The sequence below is a fragment of the Eriocheir sinensis genome, chromosome 24 (genome assembly GCF_024679095.1).
Source record: "Eriocheir sinensis breed Jianghai 21 chromosome 24, ASM2467909v1, whole genome shotgun sequence".
In the NCBI taxonomy this organism is placed as follows: Eukaryota; Metazoa; Arthropoda; class Malacostraca; order Decapoda; family Varunidae; genus Eriocheir; species Eriocheir sinensis.
This window is the reverse complement of record NC_066532.1, coordinates 10,861,782-10,882,335: the sequence shown is the minus strand read 5'-3', so window position 1 is coordinate 10,882,335 and position 20,554 is coordinate 10,861,782.

The following is a 20,554-nucleotide window of genomic DNA, read 5'->3' as shown; positions in this document are numbered from 1 at the left end:
CGCTGTGCGCTCATCTTTCAGCCACTCTACTCCATGATCAAGTCCTGCAAGAGAGGCCAGTCCGTCACACTCGCCTGGACTCCCGAAGCTGACGACGCCTTCCTCAATGCCAAAGAAGCACTCAAGGCTGTTACTACACTCAGCTTCCTTACTCCAGACGCCACTACTTCAATCTCCACGGATGCCTCAGACACCGGCGTTGGTGGAGTCTTGCAGCAGAACGTAAACGGAGCATGGAGACCCATTGCATTCTTCTCACAGAAACTTAACAATGCCGAGAAGAAGTACAGCGCCTTCGACAGAGAACTTCTCGCCATCTACAAGGATACAGATACTTCGTCGAAGGCCGGGAATTTCACATTTACACCGATCACAAGCCTTTTGCCACAACCTATATCAACAACAAGTCTACCTACACTCCCAGACGGCTGCGCCACATCGACTTCATCTCACAGTTCACGACAGGCATCCGGTACGTCAGAGGCGAAGACAACATCCCCGCCGACGCTCTCACACGTAACATCTCTGCAACATCCTCCTCCCTCATTGATTATGCCGCCATTACTGCAGACCAAGTCGACGACGTCGAGCTGCAGCAGTTGAAGGATAACCCCGCATTGTCGATGAGGCGAGTCGAGTTCCCCGGGACCAACGTGCACCTCTACGCTGACGCATCTACCGCCACCATCCGGCCTTACCTGCCAAGGAATCACCGGTACCCTCTCTTCCGCCAGCTACACGACCTCTCTCACCCTGGGATACGATCGTCACAACGGATGATGTCCTCGCGTTTCGTATGGACGGGGATCAACAAGGACGTCAGAGACTGGACCCGCACCTGCGTCCAGTGCCAGGCTTCCAAGGTGACGCGCCACACCGTCTCGCCTCCAGCACCGTTCAAGCCCCGATCCTCCAGGCTCGAACACGTCCACGTCGACCTCGTCGGCCCACTTCCACACTCCAACGGTTACAGGTACCTTCTCACCTGCGTTGACAGATTCACTCGCTGGCCCGAAGCTGTCCCGGTCGAAGACATAACAACGGACACCATCGCCAGAGCCTTCGTTAACACCTGGGTGTCACGCTTCGGTACGCCTCTCAGCCTCACATCCGACCGTGGAAGTCAGTTCGAGTCGAGCCTGTGGGACAAGGTCATGTCCATATTGGGGATCAAGCGCATCAGGACTGCCAGCTACCATCCGCAGTCAAATGGCCTTGTCGAACGCTTCCACCGCCAACTCAAGGCCTCGCTGGCAGCAACCATACAGGACCGCAGCGACTGGACCACAACCCTGCCCCTAGCCCTCCTCGGCATACGGACATCCCTCAAGGAGGACTTTGGCCACTCCTCTGCAGAGCTCCTGTACGGTACCACTCTCCGCATACCAGGAGAGATTCTCTCGCCCACTCCTGGCCCTCCCTGCGACATCCAGGACTACGCCAGGAACCTAAAGGACGCCATGCAGAGACTCCTACCAGTGCCGCCACGTATATCACCATCGAAAACGTTCATGAGCCAGGACCTCGACACCTCCACACACGTGTTCGTACAGGTGGACGCCGCGAAGAAGCCTCTACAACAGCCATATGACGGCCCGTTCGCCGTCACCAGGAGGACGCGTAAACACGTCACCATTGACCGCCACGGCGAGTCAGACGTGATCGCTATTGACCGGGTCAAGCCCGCGTACCTACTGCGGCCGAATCCTACACCAACCAACACCGTGTCAGTGTCCCCTCGTCCTGCGCCTAAAGACAATGTCCAAAGCTACAAGAAAAAGCATGTAACGTTCCTCCTCCCTCGTCACTAGGGGGTGAGTTATGTAGTGACCCATTAAACACACCATTCTCTTTCTCTTCTTCCACTCTCATAACACTAATATCTTGTCTTCATATTCATCAGACTGCGAGTCACTACATGTAAATATATGTATATAATCACTCCAATTATTATTAACATTAACATAATGAAACTACACCACCATTGAGCCATTATTGTAAATTTTAGCGCATATGAACTTCTGTAAATAATCAATCGCCGTTCGTAAAAACATATATATTCTCGGAAATAAATTTGCTTGTCAATGGAGTCACCACAAGGTTATGAGTTGTTTCTTTAAACCTACAAAGGCTGTCTTAGCGGACTTGACACGGCGAAGCTCTCAGCTTCGTTTGGCGGCCGAAAGCACACAAGCAACTATGCTTGGCTTTCACGTAGCATTCCAGGCAATCGTTATAGAGGTAAAAGACTTGAAAGGATTCTCTCTCTATATATATCTCTCTCTATCTCTCTCTCTCTCTTTTAAATATAAATTTGCAGTACACATCGAGCTTTTTAGCAGACATTCGGTCAATCGAACGTGAACGAGAAACTGATGTCCGATTTTGCACTTTTTCAGGCTTAACCCGGTAACAGCGACGGACTAAATTTGTGGCTTTACCGTGTAGCAGCGACGGGCAAAATTTGTGCCATGATTTAAACTCCCCAAAATAGATGATACATAAATTGATCACAAATGCTTCGATATATATTTTGAAATGGTTTGTGTGAGTGATGATTTTTTCTTATTTTTCTCGCTTAGAGGGACCATTAAGAAACATGATCCCCGCTGCTACCGGGATAAAATGACCCTTTTTCTCGTGTATTATTTCAAAAGCCTATTACACACGTCACTACATATTTATGAGCATTAGTGGTGTGGGGCATGTTCCTCGCCACCAGTGAGCTGCCACTTTCAGCGGCTGGGTGGACACTTCCCTCACTGTTGACACTGCTGCGGTGAACGTGTTCCACGGGCGGGACACTCTGGAAGTGAAGGTCCTCAGATGCTGGCGAGCGCGTGACCTCTGCACCCCGACCTGCTCGTGGCTGGGGAGTACCGTTCTCGCATCTCTCACAGCCTCTCGCGGGGGGAGCCTCAGCTTCGCCAGGTGTGGTACTCCTTGTACCTGGGCCTTGTGGAACACCACCAGCGCAGCGACGTCTCGGCGGTGCTCCAGAGTGTCCAGGGGTGTCGTATCCTGAGGGGGCAGCTGAGGGTAGTTCTCCTCTTAATATTCGCTTCACACATCGTTCCGCCTTGTCCAGTCTCAGCAGGTGTGTGGCGGCGCTGGACATCCAGGTCAGAGCCCCGTACTAAATGTAGGGTCTTACCCGGGCCTTGTAGAGGAGCATAATTCCTCGCTTGTCAAGGAAATTAGCTACTCTACGAAGGGCAGAGACAAGGAGGGAAGCTTGGTGGACGACGTGTTTCAGATGGCGGTCGAAGCGCAGCTCTCGGTCCAAGTCCACTCCGAGGATTCTGACGTAATCCTGGAGAGGGAGGGTGACGGAGCCAAACATCACCCTTCCTTCGACAGCTTGTGTGGCTGCCGGGGACCGAGAGATCACCATCGCCTGGGTCTTCTCAGGAGCAAAGTTCAACTGCCAGCGCTCCCCCCACTCCCGTATCAAGCGTAGTTGCTGGTTGACGTCAGCAACCGCTTGCTGGCTTTCTTGACGAGGGTAGGAGAGGGAGCGCGTGCAGTCGTCAGTGTATGCAGAAACTGCTGACAGATTCGTGAGAAGGTCGTCGATGTACAGATTCCAGAGGATAGGGCCCAGCACAGATCTCTGGGGGACTGAGGCACCCACTAGGACTAGGAGGTCCCTGGACTGCTGCCCACCGTCACGTGGAGGCTTCTTCCTTAAAGGTAGTCGCTCATCAGCATTAGCAGGTGTCCTTGGATGCCTTTGGCACGAAGCTTCTTCAGCAAGCCCGCGTGCCACACCCGGTCAAAAGCACCTGCGATGTCGAGAGCGACGACAAGGGTATCTTGGCCGGTGTCTAGGGAGTCCTGCCGAGCTCTGGAGAGGAGCAGCAGGAGGTCTGAAGTGAGGGCGTTGTTCTCGAGGTGGCGGGTGATGGCCTCGACCACTATTCTTTCGAGGATTTTTCCAACTACAGACAGGAGGGAGATGGGTATGTAGTTGGCAGGGTCAGATATGGACCGCTTTTTGTGGACCGGCACCACGCGAGCCTCCTTCCATATAGAGGGCCAGGTGTTCTCCCGGACACAGGCCCCGAACACATTCGAGAGGGGTCCTGTCAGGTCACTGGAGCAGTGACGCAGTACATGTGGACTGACGTTGTCAGGCCCAGTGGCCTTCCTGAAGTCCACCGCTCTCAGAAGGCGCTCTACATGCTCCCGGTGTACCTCAACCTCTGTCAGGGTTTGGTCGCATTCCAGTGTCAGTTGTGGTGGAGGTCTGGTGGGGTCGGCGACGGACATCTTGGCAGAGGAAAAATCAGCCAGAAGCTCTGCCTTCTCCCTGGTGCTGGTTGCTGTGGTGCCGTCCTGCTTGGTGAGGGGAGGGATTTTTTCTTGGTGGCTGCTGCCTTGTCTCTCCTTAACAAGGGTCCATCAGATGTTGCTGCCCACCCCAGGCCAGCACAGCTTGGCGCGGAGGTCACTTTCCCACCTCCGTTTCGCCCATTTACTGGTGGCCACCATTGTTTGCATGCCACTCGATGCAGGGCTTTGTTGCGGCTGGTTGGGCTCCTCTTGTACCGGAGCCACGCAGAATACTTTCTCTCTGCAGCAAGGCGGCAGCGGTACCCAAACCAGGGCTGATCGGTGGGCCTGGAGGTGTACTGGCGGTGTGGGATGTGCTCTCGTTGGAGAGCTTTGAGCCGCTCAGTAAAGGCCCTCGCCATGGGCTCTGCTCGCCCAGATAGAAGGGTGTGCCAGTCTGTCTGCTGCAGGTCTCTCTTAATAAGGGAGGGCCAGTCAGCTTTGTCCCACAGTCAGATGGTGTGGGAAGTGGCTTCATCCCGCGCCACGCCAACGTCTGCCCGGGTCAGGATGGCGTGGTGGTCAGAGCTGCCAACCGGCTCAAGTTGGTGGCACGCGACCCTGCCCTCTCCAAAGTCAGAGATGACGGGGTCCAGCGTCCCTCCTCGCTCGTGGGTGGGGAAGGTGACATGGTCTGTCAGACCCTGCACCGTCAGGAAATTCTCGTATTGATTCTTGATTTAAGTCGCCCACGATTAAGACGTGCCTGCAGCGGTGGCGAGTCAGCAGGTCGTCCACTTGCTCGGTCAGGAGGTCCAGGGGGGAAGGCCCTTGTCTTGGGGGGCGGTACATGGCACACAAAAGGAGGGCAGTGCCATCTACCAGAAATACTTCGAGAAACACCGCCTCTGTCGCGGGTGGTGTCTCTACTTCAAGTCTCTGGGCCTGCACTCCTTCCCTGAGGCACACTGCCACACCGCCGCCTTGTCTTCCCTGGCGGTCCCTCCTGATCCAGTGGGTGCAGCCTGGAATCCTGCCGAAGGATGACTCCACCTCACTGTTGAGCCACATTTCAGTCATCACAGCTATGTCCACGCGGTCTCTCTCTCTCTCTCTCTCTCTCTCTCTCTCTCTCTCTCTCTCTCTCTCTCTCTCTCTCTCTCTCTCTCTCTCTCTCTCTCTCTCTCTCTCTCTCTCTCTCTGCCCTGAACCGACATCACAGCTGCCCTGTATCGACATCACAGCTGCCCTGTATCGACATCACTGCTGTCATGGAACCGACATCACAGCTGCCCTGGATGAGGTCTCCTCTGAGGCTTCTGATGACTCTCTTTTTGTACTCCACACGGGCACGAATGACGTCACCACGACCCGGTCCGAGGAACTGCTGGATTAGTACCGCAGGCTTATCCAACCAAACAAGTCTTAATCCCCTAACATTGTGATTTCAGGAATTTTACCACGAATGTCGGCGGCGAGCAGCTTTTTCAGCAAGGTCAACCGCTTCCACACTTTTTGCAGGGAACTTGACGTTGAGTTCTTCAACGCCTGGTACAATTTCTACGGACAGGGTGAGCTCTTCCAAAGATACGGATTCCGCCTGTCCCCCGTCGGAGCAGCCCGGAAGGCTTCTTAACGATACAGAACGTGACACCCGGACAAAAAACTGCTCTCTGCCGCGTCTCTCCACCCCATCCGTGTAAACAGACTGCATGGAAAATAAAAACGCCAAACCGTGAACCCGCAAGTAACACCATCTCCATTACTAAACCTCAAGATAATATAAAAGTCCTAAGTTTCAATGAGCGTAGCCTAAGCAATAAGTTTGATGAACTGAGATGTCTTGTTGAAACAGAAAATTTTGAAGTAATTGCTATAATCGAAACATTTATTGACACCACAAATACTGATTTAAGCTCAGAATACAACATAGATGGCTACAGACTCTTCAACAAAGATCGTGTTAACAGTAGAGGTGGTGCTGTCGCCCTTTACGTCAAAAGCTATTCGCAACCCACTGACAACACCAAGAGACAGTAACGTTGAACACTTGTGCATGCGAGTAAATATTGTAAAAAATAATCTAAACTATATCCGTTACCTACAGGCTTCCGGGGCAATCACTCAAAGATGATTTTAAAATGTACGGTGTTGTAAGGCAGTCACTTAACAGCGACTTACTGATATTAGGAGACTTTAATCTCCCTCATATTGACTGGGCGTCACTGTCGGGTACAGAAGGCGAGTCACATAGAATGATCGACTTTTTAGAAGATAATTACCTAAGTCAAATGGTTACTGAGCCAAATCGATAAAACAACACGCTAGACATTATTATAGCGACCCAAGATAACCTAGTAAGTAATGTAACGGTAGGAGAAAATCTTGGTTCTTGCGAACATAAATTAGTGCGCGTCGACATTAGAATTTACACAATAGTGACTGAAAATAAAGTAAAGGTGCCCAATTTCAGAAAAGCAAATTCCGTAAAAATCCAACAAAAACTAACAAATACAAATATCAGATGATTACAACGTACAGGAAGCCTGGCTAAACTTTATAAATCATTTATTCAGAAGAACACATTTGTCCCAATTTGCGAGAAGCGAAGTAACAATGATAAAAGTGAACCTTGGTTTAATAGCGAAATCAAGCATTCGATTAAGGAGACAAACTTGCCTTACAGGCTCAAGAAAGAGCAAAACACGCTCAAAATCATTAGACATTATCTTGAAGCCAGGCGGCGAGTAAAAAGATCAGTATGTTTGGCAAAGCGCAGATATGAAGAAAACATTGCAGCCTACTGTAAAAATAATTCAAAATCCTTCTTCAGTTATATAAACAACAAGAAGGCGATCAGAAGTGGAATTGAACCTCTAGCTAACAGTGGCGGGGAATTAGTAACTGAGAGCCAATATGTAGCGAACTTGTTAAACAATTATTTTTTCTTTGTATTTAATACCAACAGTCTCGCGAATACCACCAACGCCAGCGACGACAACAGTACTAACATAAATCTCGTTCATTCGTTGCCTAACTTTGTAATAAGCACCGATGACGTCGTAAATGCTCTCCATTTCCTTAAAACAAATAAAAGTCCCGGACCTGACAAAGTATATCCTATACTACTAAAAGAAACAAAGAGCAAAATACTCTCCTTTTTTCACAAACGTATTCAGTATATACTTGCGATAAGGCATCGTCCCTTCGGATTGGAGAAAGGCTAACGTAACACCGATTTTTAAGAAAGGAGATAAAAAATGACGGGTAATTACAGGCCCATTAGTCAAACCTCAGTTGTAGGTAAGCTACTCGAGAGTATAATTAGAGACAAAATCGTGAGTTACCTTGAAAGCCACTCATTAATTAATGGTTTACAACATGAATTCCGTAACAAGAGATCCTGCCTATCAAACCAATGGACCCTTGAAACGACCTCTTCTCAGTTTATGACGTAACCAAATCACTGGACGTAGTCTAACTTGGTTTCTAAAAATCGTTTGATAAAGGTACACACCATAAATTACTTTACAAATCAAAGCAACTAAGTATTAACTGTAGTACACCAATGGATCGCGAATTGATTGAGCAACAGACAAGAAAGAGTGGTGATCAACGGATTTAACTCATATTGGGCGCCTGTCACTAGTCCCGTCCCTCAGGGCTCGGTTCTTGGTAAAGTGTTCTTCATTATTCATATCAACGATGTGGAAGTTGGAATCAATAATTTCACTAGTAAATTTGCAGACGACACAAAGATTCATAACTCGGTTCTCACTGAGGAAGACAGACAAAGCCTCCAAGAAAATTTGCATAAAATTTCAGCTTGGTCTGATAGATGGGAGATCTTCGTTAATGTAAATAAGTGCCAGGTCATGCAAGTTGGAACAAGAAATAAGAGGTTCGATTACGAAATGTGTGGCGTCAAACTCAAAAGCGTTCAATGCGTCAAGGACCTTGGTTTTAAAATCGCGTCAAACCTCAAATTCTCAAAGCAATTCATCGATGCATCAAATAAAACGAACAGAATGTTGGACTTCATTAAAAGAAACTTCTTATTAAAAAATAAAGAAGTAATACTTCCGCTTTACAATAGTTTAGTCAAACTTCACTTGGAATATGCTGTACAGAATATTCAACGTCAGGCAACAAAAATGATCCCTTCCTTGCGCAACAAACCCTACGACGAGAGGGTCTCCACCCTTAAAATGTTCTCGCTTGAGAAACGTCGCCTCCGCGGAAAATTGATCGAATGTTTTAAAATACTTAATGGCTTTACGAATGTGGACAAATCAAAATTGTTTATGATCGATGACACTGCGTACGAGGAATAATGGCACAAAACTTAACTTCACCAATATTTTCTTTACCAACGTTGTAGTGCGAGAATGGAATAAGCTCCCACCTTCAGTGGTCCAGTGTAACACGACTGACTCCTTTAAAAACAAGCTCGACCGACACTTCCTTCAACTAAATATTAACTGAAGTAAAAATGCAAAGTTTTGTAGAATCATTTAAAGAGCGTCCTGCATTAATACTTCCAAAAAAATCTGAAAAATTGAAAATTTTCACACGTCTTCGTACACGCCTCGGCTAGCTTGGACAAAAGTTTATGTAGAAATAAGCAAAAATTACATGGTTATGGCTGAATTCCCCGCCCCCCAACCTTCTTCCGCTCGTCACTTACCTCACTATAAGACACTTGCCTGCGCCATGACGGGTTGGGGCGAACTATCATCCAGGCCCCTCAAAAAGGTCTACTGGCAAGTGAAAGAAAAAAAGCAAAAAAAAAAATAATAATAATAACTATATTCATACACAGGTGCATATATCGTCACGTTTCAGTGTAGAAAGTGCCCTAAAAGAATATTCGTATGGTATCTTGAAGCAACCTAGCATCTGCGATTGCCTTGGAGGCAGCAGAGCTGACACATGCATCAGTCACCTCGGAGAAGCCAGAGATAATTTTCGCATTTCGGCTCGATTTCCAAGAAAAGGACACCATCAGACACACGAAGTCCTTCAAAACAAAGAAAAAACTGCAATTCAGTAAAGAATACCAACCGGGAAGGCATCTAGGATTAAAGGGCGACGTCTATAAATCCGCGGACTTTAACTCTCGTTTTTATAAAACGTGATTAATTTCAGTTTTTCGGAAATTCTCTTGCCGCTATCTGACCGATTTTTATAAACAATACATCATTGGAAAGAGGAGCTGAAGAGTTTCATCTTTTGTTTTCTTTTCAATCAAGGGACAATTGTCGGAAAAAAATAATATCGTTAGATTCACCAAATTTTTTTTTTAAATTCTCATCATTTAACAAAAGCAAAATTGAAAAGTTTTCAAAGATGAGTCTTTTGGAGTCTGCTTTAAGTTTCTTTGGTATTTTTTTTCAGCAGCGTAGGTCATTAGATAAGAGAGGAATTTTGAGTTGAAGTTTGTTAAAAAAGTACATTTCATTTTTTCCTGCTATTATGTATCGACTTATAGATCTGAAAGTAAGCATATATTACTTCCCCATAAGCTGAGTGGTTAGCATGCGCGAACCGCATTCACGGCGCTATGGACAACGTCGGTTCGAATCCCCACCCTACCACCTGGGATTTTTCAGTCACCGCCGAGTGGCCTAAGACTGCCCACATGCTCCCCAGAATACCACCTATCAACCCGGACTCTAGAAGAAACCGTCAAGTGAATCAAGAATGAGTTCAGGGGGCCAGCATGAGCCAAGCATAACTGGCGCCACTATAAATATTGTCTGCGCCATGTCTGGCTTCGGCCGACCACCAGGCCCCTGAAGAAAGCCTACTGGCGCTACAGACAGAGATGTAAAAAAAAAAATCATATGTTAATAATTTAACACATGGCGGACGCTCCCTTCTAGGACAGATTACCTAGTCTGGACCATAAGGTATGTGTGGCCTATATTTCTATGTGGATTCTATGTAAATCTCTCTCTCTCTCTCTCTCTCTCTCTCTCTCTCTCTCTCTCTCTCTCTCTCTCTCTCTCTCTCTCTCTCTCTCTCTCTCTCTCTCTCTCTCTCTCTCTCTCTCTCTCTCTCTCTCTCTCTCTCTCTCTCTCTCATCTGTTGAGTGGACAGTTGTGTCACGTCCATATCAGCAGTGAGGTTGTTTCAGTTCCACCACACCACTAATGCGATGGAACGGGAATTTGGCACTTTCAGAAGAAGGCACTTCTTAGCACCGTTCTTGTGTCGCGCTCAGACCTCCTCCAGGTAGCCCCTCAGGTCCGTCATGTGAGGCACTTGGCCAACTAATGCCTCGTCAGGGCTGCGACTCTCCAGCGGTGCTCCAGGCCGTCCAGCTGGTTCGTGGCTGGCCCTGCCCGGCGCTCGTGTGGTTGTTGTTGTTGTTGTTGTTGTCGTCATCGCTTCCTTTCCCACTGGCGCGGTCATTGGTTCTGGGTGCCTCTGATGAGGCGTTCTGCCCTCCTCAGCGCCTCGTCGAGCAGGCTGAGGTGGCAGCTGGCACTAGACATCCAGGTGAGCGGCACGTACTCCATCACTGGCCTAAATTGTGCATTATACAGGTGTCAGGCCGCCAGCGTCAAAAAAGTGCCTCATGAGGCGCAGGAGTGTCACTTTTGGGGAGACTTTATGCGCCACCCTTTCAAGGTGACGGTCGAAGCGTAGCTGAGAGTCCACCTCCACGCCATGGATGTCGATGCTGGACTGCAGAGGAATGGCGTCGTTCCCGAATCTCAGCCTGCCGTGAAGCTGCCTCGCGTCCTCCAGAGAACGTGATATTACCATGGCCTGGGTTTTGTCAGGGTCAAACTTGACTTTCCACCTTTCTCCCCAGACCATTATGTATTCCAACTGTATGTTGACAGACTCTATCCCGTTCTTGGTTTCCTCCCTCTTGTATATTCTGGAAATGGTGTAATCGTCGGCGTAGGAACTTGCTGGCTGGATGGTTTGCAGGAGGTCATTGAAGTATATGTTCCACAGGATAGGTCCGAGGAAGGACCCCTGCGAAAGAGACAAGGCCGGATTATCCTATACGCCAAGTACGCCATGGCGTAGGGCCCTAAGCATTGAGGGGCCCACAAAACCTGACAGTCCCGACCCATAATTGAGCCCCTACATAATGGAAATCCCGGAAATGCCTGTAGCCTCAGGGAGATCAGTATGCTTCGTTGGACTGCTGATCGAAAAAAAATATATAGAAATAAATAAATAGATAAAATAAAACAGCGAAAACTTGTTTGTGTTGGCAACACAAGTCAACAGTGCTTGTAATTTCTTTGAACTTGTTCAGGAATTATAAGCATATTCAGTTGGATCAACAAAGCGCTGGAATTTACTAACAAAGGGATTGTCACCTAATGAAAATGGTAGAATTCTAACCCTAAAAACATTATATTCCACACGTTGGCATATCCATTCTGAATCAGTGAAAGCACTGCACTTAAACTACGCTAGCATCTATGGTATGTTAAATGAAATTGGAGACAATGGGGAACTAAAAGGAGATGCTGGACTTGCTGCATTAGTTTTTGCAGAGAATATGTGCCTTCTTGAAAATGTATTATGTGTGTTCTTTGGAACAAGATCCTCCAGCGCTTTCAGAAAGCTAGTACTCTTCTCCAAAGTACAAATATTGGTATCAACATGGCTGTATCATTGTTTCTATCACTTGAAAGTTTTGTTGCTGAGCTTTGTGGTCAATTTGATGAACTGGAGAATGATGCAAAAAATCTCATGGAAAATGTTCAGCAAGTATATGTATCGGAAAAGATACAGAAGAGAAGACGGCGGCGTCAAGCTGATGATTCAGCTGAACCTGATGCAGATCTTCAAGATGAACAAAAATTTCCTGTACAAAGTTTTGTTGTCATCATTGACAAGTTACATGTAAGTTTAGCTCAACGTCGCCAGGCTTATCACAAGATATTTGACGACTTTGCCTTTATTAAGTCATTGAGGGTGAATGATACTGCACAGCTGAGAGTTGATGTATCCAGCTTGGTGAAAAAATACATCAATGACTTGGAATCCTACTGCGAGGATGAACTAGTAACATTCTCATAATTTGTAACCCATTTGAAGTTGGATCGTGATCCTCACGTCCTGTTAAAATACTTAAGGAAGAATCCAGTTGTAGAGTCAACATTTGCCAATGTTTCAACTGCTCTGCGATTGTTCTTAACATTACCAGTCACAGTTTGCGAAGGTGAACGTTCATTTTCCAAACTGTCTTTGATCAAAAACAGATTTCGTTCAACAATGACTCAAAAACGACTGAATGCTTTGTCTGTTATGTCAATTGAAAATGATGTCACCTCCTCAATGACATTTAAAACCATAATTGAACGGTTTTCACAAGAGAAATCAAGAAAACGGGCATTGGTGTAGCTGCTATAGTTAACTATGTATATAAGTATGGTATGTATGCTGCTAATACAGAATATAAAGAAAATAATGATGACAATCTGTATTAAATATATTGTATCTTTAATTCATTCTGAGGTTTCAATAAAATATGAAATTGTCCAGATCTTGCCCTAATTTATTCAAGTGGGGGAGGGCCAACACTGTGGGTGGCGAAGGGCCCAATGCAAGATTAATCCGGGCCTGGTCAAAGAGACTTCCACCGGGAAGCTGGTCGAGGTGCTTCCATTGGCTGCCACGCGGAGGCACAGGTAGCTGCATGAGAACATACATAACAGGTCCCCAGTGATGCCTAATTGCTTGGACTTCGCCGTCAGACCTCGGTCCAACACGCAGTCGAAGGCTCCAGCTATGTCCAGGGCAACCACGAGGGAGGGGTGGCCGGTATTAAGGGCGTCGTGCCAGGATTTTGAGAGGAGGAGGAGGAGGAGGTCGGAGGGGGAGCAGCCCTTCCGAAAGCCAAGCTGCTTAGTTGACTGCAGATGGTTTTCCTCGAAGAAGGCTGTCAGCTGCTCCCCGATGATTATCTCAAATATATTGCTGATGACTCAAAGAAGCAGGATTGGCCTGTAATTGCCTGGCTCAGACCTAGATTTTTTTGTGTACGGTGTGACTTTGGTCTGCTTCCACTGTGCAGGCCAGAAACCGGGCGAAGGGGCTGTTGAGCTCATCGGAGCATCGCCGCAATAGGTACGGGCTCACACCGTCGGGGCTTTCGTAGTGTTCACGCCCCTAAGATATCCCCTGACGGTGTCCTCAAGCACTAGCACAATCTGAAGTCTCGAGTCGTTGAGTTGGGGAGGGAGGGATGGCTGCCTGTCTGGTTCATGGGTCGTTGTCATCTTTTGATTAAAATAACAGGCCAGTATAAAGGTCAGCCTTTTCCTGGCTTGTGATGGCCAGGTGTCCGTCGGGCTTCCTCAGGGGCAGCATACGTTCATGGGGGTTAAGTAAAGCATTGCTGCTCCTTCACCAGCCCCCACCACTGATGGGGTCAGTTTGGTTGGAGGACAGCTTTCTCTTCGTGTCGGCATCCCAACTTGCTTTTGCCCACTTTGCTGTCCTCGTCATATTTTTGCACGCGCTTCTGTGTTGGGCCTTATTTGTGTTTGTAGTGTATCTTTTATATCTTGTCCAGGCCTTGTGTTTTCACCACGATACCTGAGCCCGAACCAGGGCTGGTCCTATAGGGTGGTTGAGTAAGTACGGTGGGGGACGTGTTGCTGCTGAACGGTGTTGAGGCAAGTGGTGATGGCGGTGACACCGTATTGTGGGTCACCGTTAATGACTGTTTCCCATGCAGTCGTTGCCAGGGCCTGCCTTGCAGCCGTCTAGTCCATGTGGTTCTTAGACAGATCACTCGCTAATGGTCCTCTTCACGCGATGGACTGATTGTGGTGGGCACGGCGCTATAATCGAAACTGCCCACACGGTCAATTGTGCAGCACAGCACGTAGCCCCTCGGCAGTTCTGTAAGCACAGAGTCCAGGGCAGGATCAAAAGAGAGAGGGTCTACCCACGAGCACGTCAAATTTCATACCAACCAGCGCATGATGTCATCAGATAGACGATTCGTAGGTTCAGTCACTGTCTGGTCCTCAGTCGACAGGTGAACGTGGGAGTGTAAGATGTTTCTGTAGTGAGACGCACCGTAGTGAAATTACAATGTCTTGCTATTGTGCAGTATCTGGCTGCAAATCTGTATTCAGTAAAGAGGGAACTGTAATAGCCTATTTCACAATTTTACGAAAGATGAAGGACTTAATTTAACTGTAAGTGGATTAGTCTCTGTAAGAGAAAAGACAGGCCAGCTACGGCAAGGATAATCAGCCGCCATTTTGAACAAGCAGCCGATGAGAGAAACCTCAAATATGACATCATTATTTGGTGTTTAGAGAGCGCGCCTAGGTGTGTGTGTGTGTGTGTGTGTGTGTGTGTGTGTGTGTGTGTGTGTGTAGGTCTTTGTTTATTTTAAAACTTTTACAAAAGAGTTATTATCCCTTTACAAACCACGACAAAATCCCTGCCTATCTGCTTCCCATTCACCTGCAGCACCTCTCTTGCATCCCTCCCAGTGGCCTCCCTCCCACCTGCCTATAACAAATATTGGAATATATTCGATCTGTCTATCTACATACAAACAAATTAATACGTACACTACAAAACCCTATAGAGATCCAATATTTGACATTGAAAATTAATGAGTAGGCCTCTTTCAATTTTATTTGAGTTACTGCTTGACGTGAATACTTCCGTTTCATATGATTTCGTTCTACCCTCGTTCTACCTGGCAACGTCTCTTTTGATCCAAGTCCAGGGCGCATATTTCAGAAAAGTAGAACTGTTTTTGACCCGCGCGCTTCACTCCTCGCGGATTCGCCGGCTGGTTCTCAAGCTCCGCCCACCTCCATGACGTCATCGTAGCAGCAGCCCCCCCCCACAGTACTAACTCGAACATTTCCGCTCTCTCTCTCTCTCTCTCTCTCTCTCTCTCTCTCTCTCTCTCCCGAATACATTAGACTTTATAATGATGCCAGGCGACGAGTAAAAAGACTAGTAGGTCAGGTAAAGCGTAGATATGAAGAAAATATTGCAGCCAACTGTAAAAATAATCCGAAATCTTTCTTCAGTTACATAAACAACAGAAAGGTGATCAAAAGTGGTATTGGACCTTTAACAAACAGCGACGGTGCACTAGTGACTGACAGCCAACACATTGCAAACCTCTTAAACAATTACTTTTCCTCGGTGTTTAATACTAACAGTCTTCCTCTCGCTTCCACCAACACCAGTACTATTGTAAATCTCGAGCATGCATTGCCTAATTTTGAAATAACAACCGATGAAGTCCTTAAAGCTCTCCATTCACTTAAAACAAATAAAAGTCCCGGACCCGACAAAGCATATCCTATACTTCTTAAAGAAACAAAGAGCGAAATACTCTCCTCCCTCACTACCGTAGTCAATATGTCCTTGCGACAAGGCATCGTCCCTTCGGATTGGAAAAAGGCTAACGTGACACCGATTTTTAAGAAAGGAGACAAAAAAATACCAGGTAACTACCGACCCATTAGTTTAACTTCAATTGTAGGTAAGCTACTCGAGAGCATAGAGACAAAATTGTGAGTTACCTCGAAAGCCACTCATTAATTGGGGATTCACAACATGGCTTCCGTAACAAAAGATCCTACCTGTCAAACCTACTGATCTCTTATAACTATCTTTTCTCAATTTATGACGTAACCAAATCAGTGGACGTAGTCTATCTTGATTTCCAGAAAGCGTTTGATAAAGTCCCACATCATAAATTACTTTATAAATTAAAGCAAATAGGTATTGACGGTCAAGTAAACCAATGGATCGCGAATTGGTTGAGCAACAGACAACAAAGAGTTGTGATTGACTGATTTAACTCAGAGTGGGCGCCGGTCACTAGTGGCGTCCCTTAGGGCTCGGTTCTTGGCCCAGTGCTCTTCATTATTTACATCAACGACGTGGATGTTGGACTCAATAATCGCATTAGTAAATTTGCAGACGACACAAAGATTGGTAACTCGGTTCTCACTGACGAAGACAGGCAAAGCCTCCAAGAGAATTTACATAAAATTTCAGCTTGGTCGGATGAATGGGAGATGCCCTTTAACGTAGACAAGTGGTCCTTCAAGTTGGAACAAAAAATAAGAAGTTCGATTACGAAATACGCGGCGTTAAACTCACAAGCGTTCAATGCGTTAAGGACCTGGGGATTAAAATTGCGTTAAACCTCAAATTCTCACATCAATACATCGATGCAGCAAATAAAGCGAACAGAATGTTGGGCTTCATTAAAAGAAGCTTTTTATTCAAGAATAAAGATGTAATACTTCCGCTCTACAATAGTTTAGTCAGACCCCACTTGGAATATGCGGTACAGTTTTGGTCTCCCCACCATGCAAAGGACATTGCTAAACTAGAAGGTGTTCAGCGTCGAGCAACAAAAATGATCCCTTCCTTGCGCAACAAATCCTACGAAGTAAGGCTTTCCACCCTTAACATGTTGTAGTCGCGCCTATGGCATGTCGCGCCTATGAAGGGCAAATGTATGTAGTCGCGCCTATGGTATGTCGCGCCTATGAAGGCCATATGTATGGAGTGTACGAATGTAGAATATTAGAGATAGAGCGGGGCGCCCCGAGCGAGTAGTCGGGGCGCCCCGGCATGTTGTTTACAGTGCCTAAAAGGCATAGATAAGGAGGGCCTCATGGTTGACCCTAGGGTCAAATGAGGGGCCATAGAGAGGTTCGCCTCGGGCGGGAGGAGAGACGGGAGTGAGACGGCGTCAGGGGAGGGCGGCCGAGTTCCCGTCTCCCACGGCTGACGAGAAAGAGAAGAGCTGCAAAGGCTGTCATTAGACCCTCAATGTCGTGAGTTTAAGAGTGCATTGTTAATGATCTGTTAGGATAAGGTGACAAATTTGGTATACTCGATGTGTCTGTATCAATTATCTGTTATGCTGTGTCGTGTGCTGTATGATTAAGTGAATGTATCGCTTATCCCGCAGGTAAACCGCGTTAAAGCGAGTGTGCGACAAGGTCTTGTGTGATTAATCCTGCTCCAGTCGCAATGGCGACTACAATGTTCTCTCTTGAGAAACGTCGCCTCCGAGGAAAACTGATCGAATGTTTTAAAATACTTAATGGTTTCACGAATGTAGACAGAACAAAATTGTTTATGATCAATGTCATTTTGCGAACGAGGAACAATGGCATAAAACTCAAATGTAGACAAGTAAATTCAGACTGCACCAAATTTTTCTTCACCAACGTTGTAGTGCGAGAATGGAATAAGCTCCCACCATCAGTGGTCCAGTGTAACACGATTGACTCCTTTAAAAACAAGCTCGACCGTCACTTCCTTGAACTTAATATTAACTAGAGTAGAAAAGCAACGTTTTGGAGCCATCTGATTAATGTAAAATCACTTAGGTTTAAGGACAGACCACCTAGTCTGGACCATGGGGTCTGTGTGGTCTGATTTTCTATGTAAATCTATGTAAATCTCTCTCTCTCTCTCTCTCTCTCTCTCTCTCTCTCTCTCTCTCTCTCTCTCTCTCTCTCTCTCTCTCTCTCTCTCTCTCTCTCTCACACACACACACACACACACACACACACACACACACATTTAATTTGACTAAGTGGATTAATCTCTGTAAGAGAAAAGACAGGTCAGCTAGGGCAAGGATAAACAGCCGCCACTTTGAACAAGCAGCTGATGAGAGAAACCTCAAATATGACCTCATTATTTTGTGTTTTGAGAGCGCGCTTAGGTGTGTGTGTGTGTGTGTGTGTGTGTGTGTGTGTGTGTGTGTGTGTGTGTGTGTGTGTGTGTGTGTGTGTGTGTGTGTGTGTCAGAGGTGGGCACGGTACTGAAAAATCAGTAGTGTGGTTGCAGTAGTGCGGTACTTTTTCCGGAGTAGTGCGGTTGCGGTAGTGCGGTCCCATTTTTTTCTTTCCCAGTGCGGTACGCGGTGTGCGGTACTGCGGTAGCGGTAGTCAAAATAAAAAATACTTCAGTGCCTATCCTGGCTATCCAAACATTGAAACATGCTTAAAATAGTACAATTGCCTTAATTTACAATAGATTTTCCCAAAACAAAAGCAATAATAAATCAAACAGCTACAAATGCACTTTTGGAATCAATTTATTTAATATATATCATATTTTATATATAATATAAAAATATTCTCCAGTTTCCTCAGACCTCAGCACTTTTTTTATTTTTTTTTATTTTTTTGCTTTTGCGCGGGTTGCTTAGGCTTCTTCCGGTGGATGGTGGGGTCGGGCTTCTTTCTTAGGGGTGGTGGGTCCTGGCCCCCCCCCAGCTGGTTCTGGCAGTGTTTATATTTGTAGCCATCTTGCATTGGCTCATGCTGCCCTCCCAGTTACAGTAGTTGTAATTAGTGACCAATATATGTAATTAGTAACCAAGCCTTCCACCGTAACACACTCCTCCTCCTCCTCTTCCTCCTTCTTGACCCCCTCCTGCCAGTCCATGGCATACTCCTTGTAACCGAGGAGTTTAGGATTTTTTTAAGCTCATAAAAAAACAAAATCGGCCGGCACCACGGACGGGTCCGGGGTTGAAATGGCCGGCACCGCGCGGGTTATAGAAAACTCGCAGTGTAGCAGTTTAGTCTGTCTATTTAGTATTTAATTTTGAACAATAACTGAACGGTCAGAATGATTGAATCACTGATTTGAATGACTGATACCGATTGACTGGTTGAGTCCGATTCACTGTAAAAAAAAAAAAAATAAATAAAAAAAAAAAAAAATTATGTGAGCATGCCGCGCTACAAATGTCGTCTCCGATAGTTTTCAAAGTACCCCAAAAGAGTACCGCAGGATTTTTTAGTGCGGTTCGCGGCAGTGCGGTATTTTCAGATATTTTGCGGTAGTGAGGTAGTGCGGTACTTTTTTGTGATACGGTACTACCGCACTAACGCACTACCGCATTAAGTACCGTACTTACCCACCTCTGGTGTGTGTGTGTGTGTGTGTGTGTGTGTGTGTGTGTGTGTGTAGGTCTTTGTTTATTTTAAAACTTTTACAAAAAAGTTATTATTCCTTTACAAACCACGACAAAATCCCTGCCTATCTGCTTCCCATTCAGCTGCAGCACCTTTCTTGCATCCCTCCCAGTGGCCTCCCTTCCACTTGCCTGTAACAAATATTGCGTGGCGCAACTGGTAGAGCGCTGCGCTGCCAGGCTTCACGATCTGACAAGGTGGTGGTTCGAGCCCGCTCAGGCCGGATTCTTTCCGTTGACTATGAGTGGTTACTGTCCCCCCTTGAGAAAGGGGGATGGGGGTGTGGTGTGTGAGGTCCTGGCAGTACCCATGGAATCTACAGCGTCCTTTGCTTCCTCAATTCAGCGCAAAAGGATTACCCTCCCAACACGTTAATTGATGTAATTTGACCATTCTATTCTCACGAGGAAGTAAAGAAGGGGAAGAAGATCCAGTGTAACGTCCTGAAGAAAGACATAATATGGAGGCGGGATCCAGATAAAAAAAAAAACGAAAGGATTCAACGGATGCTATTGCATTACATGAAGAAATTTTAAATTCTAAGGATTATAAGTTTGTCACAGACACTCATAAGAGAATGCCTCTTCTTGGATTCGAAGTCTTTGGACCTATGCTGTCTAGACTGTCTGGCGAGGTCGCGAAGATAAATGAGTTTTCCCTAAAATACTAGATATGAAAACTGAATTTGTTAATACTGTTGATACTGTGAAAATTATTGGTGCTGATATCAGTGAACTGAAAACAAAGTTCCCCAGTGCAATATAAGGCATGGAAGATGGAAGAAAAAATGTTGTCGATGAGGCAATAAGGTATAATGACTCGGAAAATGATGTTCATTTAGAATTGGGTCTTTTCAGAGTAAGGCTCACTCTGCAGAAACGAATCTGAATCAAGCTGATGCTGATGCACTAAAGAGTCGTCCTGTGGATTGAAATAAATCAAAGGTCTCTGAGGGTTATCTTGAGCAACTAGAGCACGGAGGAGTTCTCGAGAAGAACAGCGGCGGCGACGCAGCAAGTGTTGATCTGGAAAGGAGGGCGATAATCCGACAATTTTTCTGAGAAAGGGTAATGGCGGAGGAGCACCCGGATGGATCACCAAATATGATGCGGACGTAAGGAAAGAAAGTTTTGGCATGGAAGGTGTGGGTGTGAGGGGTAGATGGAGAATGGTGTGCAGCAGTCTGGCTCCCTTTGTCACCAATCCTAACACAGGAGCTGTGACAAAGTGGATTCACTACAACAACCCTGGTGCACCATCACAGAGACAGTCAAGCAGTACTTCACATCCCAAGA